Raw genomic sequence first — 7,279 nt, forward strand, 5'->3', positions numbered from 1 at the left:
TAACCACCAGGGAACCTGGGCAAGGGTGACTCCAGGGCAGGGATGCACAAACGGACTTAAGGCCAGACACGGCCTTAAGTCCGGTGCACAAAGCACTCACAGGAGGTTAAGGCTGCCTCAGCTGCTAAGGCCAGCTCGCACTGGCCTTACCATATTGTGACCCGGAAATAACACACACATTCTCTACTAAACACGCTGGAACCAACCTTTGTTATTATTTATCTCAGACCCAGGATGGAGTTGGTAGTTGCCTATGAATTAGACCGCGCCTTGCGAAGAGAACAGAGGTTCAGGGACCCACTGAACCCCCTTAACATAAGTGATGAACATTTATTGGCACAGTATCGCCTCCCCAGGAACGAAATCATGCGGCTAATAGAAGAACTTAGAGCCTCGCATTGGAAGGGCCACACGATGCTCCCATGCCATTCCTGCACACACACAAGTGTTTGCCACCCTTAGGTTCTACACCAGAGGGAGTTTTCAAAGCGTTATTGGAGATACCTGTGGAATTCACCCGTCGCGTGTCTCCAGAGTGATATCTTGTGTGACAGATGCTCTTTACAGAAAAGGACTGAGAGAAATAAAGATGCCCAGTGGACTGCGGAGGAGGACAGAGACAGTAGAGGGTTTTTTTCGGAGTAAACAATTTTCCCAAAGTGCTAGGGGCAGTGGATGGAACCCACATTCCCATTAAGGCTCCAGATCAAAATGAACACATATATGTCAACAGGAAAGGGTTCCATTCTCTCAATGTGCAAGTGGTGTGTGACAGCAACAAAATGATTCTTAATTGTAATGCCCGGTACCCAGGCAGCACTCATGATGCATTTATCTGGGCTAATTCTTACCTGCGTCACAAACTTGAAAGAGGTGATTATGGTGACAACTTTTTGCTGGGTAAGTTCAGTAAATGATCTCTTTGCGTAAAGTTAGATCAGTAGGGTAAAACATGCAAACGTTATTGAATGTTCCATTCATATTGCTCTGAATAATTGAACCTAAACAGCAAATAAACTAATGGTTAAAAGGTTGTGCAAAATCACTTGAAAGTTATTAGGTAGACTCTGTAATCTATACTTACACAGATAATAAGATCATTAACCACCTTAATTATTTACTGTAATTGATATTAACTGGTGCTGCCATAATGTCCCTTGATTTCCAGTGATGTTAGAATAAGTTCAATACAAGTGTTCTCGCATCAGTAATTATGGTATTCATGGAGTGTCAGTCCACAATTACCCATTATATTTTTCATACCCGTTTGGGATACATGGCGTCTGGCAATGAATGGATGAATTTTTCATAACATATGTGAAACGCTATCACAAACACAAATTTTTGTCAGTACATCTTCCATCACAAACCCGGAAAAAACAAAAAAACATGTACAGCTCTAAATATGTAATGCGCAGCAATTTGTTTACTTTTTCGCCATGGTTGCACATTGTGTCATACGCCAGGTTTTTTTTTACATAATTTATATTCCCTGAAGGGTCACAGTAGTCAGTTTATGATTGGTTATTTTCCATAAGTTATACGTTTACTAACCAAACCTAACACAACTAACTTAACCTGTCCTAGGAAATATGGGGTATGTTTTTGTCAGGTCTGAGAAAGATCATCATTGTACTACCCAATCGTTGTCTTTTTTTTTTTTTTTTTTTTTTTTTTTTTCAATGGAAGTCACACTAATACAAATTGATGTGCTGGAGTACCTTTTCACATGTAATATATTATGTTCATGCTAGTATTTAACCTGTGTATACGGTATAATTCTAATGGTAGATGAGTACAAAAATAATCCAAACCACAGGCTACACAATGTTTGTTAGCCTCCTCATGACACATCTCGTGATAATTCTCTGTAAGGTTCATATTCTTAGTATACCTTACAGTGGTTGAAAAGATTAGGAGAAATACACTGAGGTGGTTTGGACATGTGGAGAGAATGGAGAATGAAAGACTGACTAAGAGGGTGTATGTAGGTGAGGTGGAGGGAGGGAGAGGGAGGGGTAGACCTAGGATGAGGTGGAGGGATGGAGTTGAGAGGTATATGAGGGAGGGGGGGTGAGTCAAATGGTGGGTGACAGAGTGACTTGGAGGCGTTTTGTCTGCGGCCACCCTTTGCGGGATTAGGGCGTCGGGCTATAGATAGATAGTATTAGACTGTACATCAGTTAATTGCATTCTGATGTACTGTACATCAATTAATTGCATTCCGGTATTCCGGTATGGCTGTTGTTCTCTACCTCCTTCCTCACCTCATCCTGAGATGGAAAGTGTGAGTGCAATGATTGTAACAGATGATATAAAATTTTTGAGTATTATCTTACTGCACCTATGAAATATGCATTCTAATTGGTTTACAGGGGACAGTGGCTATCCCCTAGAGCCTCACCTCCTGACTCCATTTGCTCACCCAGCAACACCTGCAGAGAGAAGATACAACGACAGCCACGCCAAAACCTTTGTAGTCATTGAGAACACCTTTGGTATACTTAAGTCAAGATTTAGATGTTTGCATAGTTCAGGGGGTCATTGCAGTATGAACCAACAAAATGTTCTAAAATAATAATTACCTGCATGTTGCTTCACAACATTTGTATACAGAGAAATCCACTACCAGAAATCATTGATGATGCAAAGGAGGCTGTTAACTAAGGTAGAAGAGATCAACATGTTGCTATTGCTCCTGGTCAAGCACGGAGGATGGCAATTGTTCAGTCATTCTTTGAGTAGATGAAAAAATACCTGCCCATCTGTAGTCCACCCACCATCCCTCATGTAACTCTCCACACCATCTCTTCCCCTCCACCAAACTCTCATACTCTCTTAGTTATTCTCTCAGTAGGGCCAGATCATCTCTTGGTTCTCTAACATCCTCATCCACACCGCGTGCATTTTCTTTTGTTGTGCTCATGTAAATCAAGGATGAAGTAAGTGAAATATATCATCTTCAGTGATTTGAAGTGAAATAAATCATGTATAGTAATGAAATATATTTTGTGTACAAAATTAAAGATATTTTGTATAAAAATATTGATTACTTTCTTTCACCCGTACAAATCCGTTGGAAGTATGTTCATATTAAACTCTGTAACTACTTTACTATTGTAAACCAGATGGGGGTGGCTGTGTAGTACACTCCCTATTTGGCTATTCAAACTGCACGATTCTTTCCAGTAGAATCATTAACACCTTGGCATGTAAGATGATGACCTAGGAATTAATATTTGAACAACCTTCTCCACCTAACTTTTGCATTCTCTCCAGCTATGTATCTGAAGGTATCCTTCTTCATGAGCTCTAGCACATTAACACCACAATTTTTTTTTCTTTTCATTTGTTGTACTCATCCTTAATTGATATATATTAGAAAGGAAGTAAAAAATTTTCATGTACTATAAACTAATGTAATTTGGTTAGGTAAGTGTACAAAAATACAGGCACTTTGTATCAAAACTTACATAGCTTTCCTTCACATTTACGGATTTAGGCTATATACAGTGTACTCATTTATCTATCTATGGCTTTTTATCCTAACAGGTATGGCCACATACTAGCATTTGTATTAATGCCAAAACATGACTCTTTGCAACGTGAACCCAGTGGAAAGCAGATTGAAATTGCCCCCTTCCTGCAATCCACCGAACCCCCTTGCCAAGGAAGGGGAGTGAGGTGAGAGTCATTCTTGGAAGTAGGCAGTGAAGCGGCTCGGCTATATCGGCGCCATTCCCAGAAAGCACCCTTAGTCAGCACCTTGAATAGTGGTAAAGGGAAAATAAAGTCAGAAGAAACAAGGAAATATGATGAGAGTGGGGACAGAACAGCAGAAGATAATGAGGAGTGAAAGACTTGAGACCCAAATGCAACTTTCAGTTGCCTCGTACCTCCCCAGTCTTCAAGGGAAGGCCACGAACAAATCACAATAAATACAAAAAAGTAACACTGCACTTGATTTAGGTAACACTTTGGAATGTAATACGAGAAAAAGAGATAAATATTTGTAACCAATGTTTGCCAAACTGAAAACTAGAATAATTGGCTTAACTTATAGCTAAATGAGAGATTTGTGACCAATGTTTACCAAACTGAAAACTAGAATAACTGGGTTATATAAATGACATCCTTACATCACATCTGGTAGGACTAGAAAAAAATAATACGATTCTTCCATATTTAGCATGATGGATATCAACATAATGTGAACGAAGCATTGTATACAGTATCATGAAATGAAAGTAATTACTGCAAAACATATTATATCCTACAATAGGTAGTTAACAAAAACATTGCTATTTTAATCTGACCATAACTGAATGATAATAACTGCATATATATATATATATATATATATATATATATATATATATATATATATATGAACAAAACACAACAGTAAAGAAAACACTGACTTATAGTGTATACATTTCATGTTCTTGAAGCAATTTTCCTTAGAGACTCTGCAATACTTTTTAAAGAATTGTCCATACTGGCAGTATGCTGTTTTATAGATGATACAGAGTCTTTGATGGCTGTCTGCACCTTGAGCATATCACTAGCCAATGAAGTTCTGCTCTGAGCTGGACTAGGCGCTCAGCTGGTGGGTTGACTAGGTGGTTGGGTTGGGCCACTGGTGGAAGTCTCTGGTCTACTTGATGGCCTAGAATATTCATAGGAATGTTCTGAGGGAGGTGTCATAACTTCTTGCTCTACCTTGACATCAGGGCTGACGATCTCAGCATCCGCACCAAGCCAAACCACTGGCAGCTGCTCACCACTGGGTCCTGTTTGATAAGAAATCAAATTTGAAAACTGCAAAGTATGTCTCAGTAACTTCCTGAAGCCTACATACCCTACTGTTACACTAAACATGTTGATGGTTTCAAAAAAACAATGTTGGTGACAAACCTACAATGATATTTCATGAATGGTAAGGGACTGGAGAGACAATGAAGAAGGAATACATTTAAACAACAATAAATTAAATGAGCAATCAAGGGCATCACAAGATCATACTGTGTATATATATATATATATATATATATATATATATATATATATATATATATATATATTTTTATTATAGAGTGAAAAATGGCACCCAAGGCTTGCATGTGTTGGATGTTATGGTATAATCAGAACAATGTCTGTCAAGTTTGAAACACTGTCCCACTCCCAAAACTGGCTTTGTTTAGGGTTATTGGCTGAAGGTTTACAGTACCCTAGGGAAAAATGCTGGCTAAGGAAATCACAGTCAGGGAATGGTTAGGTATTTTTACACTCATGAACTCTGTTGGTTTAAAGATACAGTAGCAGCATAAGTAATTTTTACTACAACCTATCAGTGTATTAAAATCTATTATGGGACTGTAAAATAGGGGTGGATAAATTATGGTGGCGATGGGTACAAGATACCTTACAATTAATTTCTTTTTTTTACCACATACCTTTGTTAATTTTTTTTTTACCACATTCAAGTTACATAAATATGCAATGGGTAACAATATCAGTACTGTATACAGTATGGCAAAGTAATGGTCACCTGACAGAGGTTCCGGTTCTTCAACATATTCCGTTTCCTGAACACCTGCCATACCTCCTACAGCCTCACTCACAATTAGGTCCAGCATTGCCTCTTCAACGGAAGTCAGTTACTCTGCACCACTGGATCCTCCTCCTGGAATGAAGGTTCATAAGTGCAGAATAAAAAACAGTATTTTTTGGTCATACACCCATATGACCATATGATTTAGAAGTGTTTTACCAGTACCAGTACTGCCATATAGCCTAACTCTTAGCTATGCAGCATTTCAATTAGGCTTAGTATTAGGCTTGGTATTCTAATTTTTTGGTAAATTCTATATAGTACACCGCTTCCCGTCCGATCAGCGAAGTTAAGCAACGTTGGGTCTGGTTAGTACTTGGATGGGTGACCGCCTGGGAACACCAGATGCTGTTGGCATCCCTACGTGTCAAGTGGGGTTGGTGGAGGATTAGTGCCCCTCCCTGTAAAACAATTTACTCTAAGCCCTTGGCCACCCCGTCTGGGATACATGGCGTCTGGCAATGAATGAATGAATGAATGAATTCTATATTAATACTTGATCCCCCCCCCCTCCCTCACATCATCCATGAAACAAGAAACCTCATCATGCGCCCTTTAATTATTGGGCAGAAAATGGGAATACTTTACTACTTTTTTTTTTTTTTATGTGTCCGACTCAGGGCATAGGCTTCGCAGCCTGCTCTCAAGGCCCAGTAGTCCTCCTACTTACCATACACCTCTACATGTCACCAAATTTGTGGGTAGACAGGGCTAGAAAATTGTCAATAATGATTCATGACATGACTGAAATAATGTCATAACTGTCATACTTTTGCAAAGCCACAAATGTGCAGAAACATAGGCTAAATACCGAACATCAGAAAAACCATGAAAATGTACGCCCATATGGCTACTTCTGCACAGTATAAACGTTACAATGGGGCAATTAAATAAAGTATAATGTACAATGACCTTACCAAAAACTGACTTGTACTTGACAGGATGAATTAATAACTGCATTCTGAGAGCTACTGCTACACAGATGAAATGTATACCGTTATTCCTACAATATGATGATCAATAATTAAAACAAGATATAATATGGTCAAATTATTCATTTAGTGTAATGTATCATTAATATTTTCAAATATTCATTAAATATTTAAATAAAAACTGTGGGAGAGATCCCATTAACACATGAAAATTCTATGGTGGATTATCATTCATAAATCTCAACTGTTTTATGACACCCATATTCTTTGGAAATACTGTTTATATTACAAAAGTTTGTATTATGTTTTCATGTCTCCCAAATTATGCAAAAATAACATGTTACTCAAGTTAGGCTTGTTGATGACAGGTTGAGTCCTACAGAGGGCAATGGGTCAATAAAGACCTGCTGAAACTCATTCGTCCCCAAATCATTCAGGCTAGTTTGGTAAAGTTAAATTTGACTGAATTAGGTTAGGTTAGGTTAGGTTAGTAGGGATGAACGATTTGTGATGGATTAACTGTGGTGCCGCATCAACCTACAGGTTCAACAAGGTGAGTGGCTGTTTGCCACAATTTTCATTGAAAATTTGTAGTTTTATAGGTGATACCCTCATAAATATGCATTTTCATAACTTTTTAAACCCAAGGTAATGATACATATGTTAACATTTGAGGAAAAATGAAATGTAAATTTAATTAGTGGGAGTACTCATGCAGTTTCACCAATTTTAT

General features: G+C 38.3%; 1 pseudogene; it reads left to right on the forward strand.

Moving 5' to 3' along the window:
* Positions 1-5,853: 5,853 nt before the first annotated feature.
* LOC145398837 (5S ribosomal RNA) lies at positions 5,854-5,971 on the forward strand (annotated as a pseudogene).
* Positions 5,972-7,279: the final 1,308 nt, after the last annotated feature.

This window comes from Coenobita brevimanus, chromosome 46, assembly GCF_032717465.1.
Source record: "Coenobita brevimanus isolate Jiangsu-jjx chromosome 46, ASM3271746v2, whole genome shotgun sequence".
In the NCBI taxonomy this organism is placed as follows: Eukaryota; Metazoa; Arthropoda; class Malacostraca; order Decapoda; family Coenobitidae; genus Coenobita; species Coenobita brevimanus.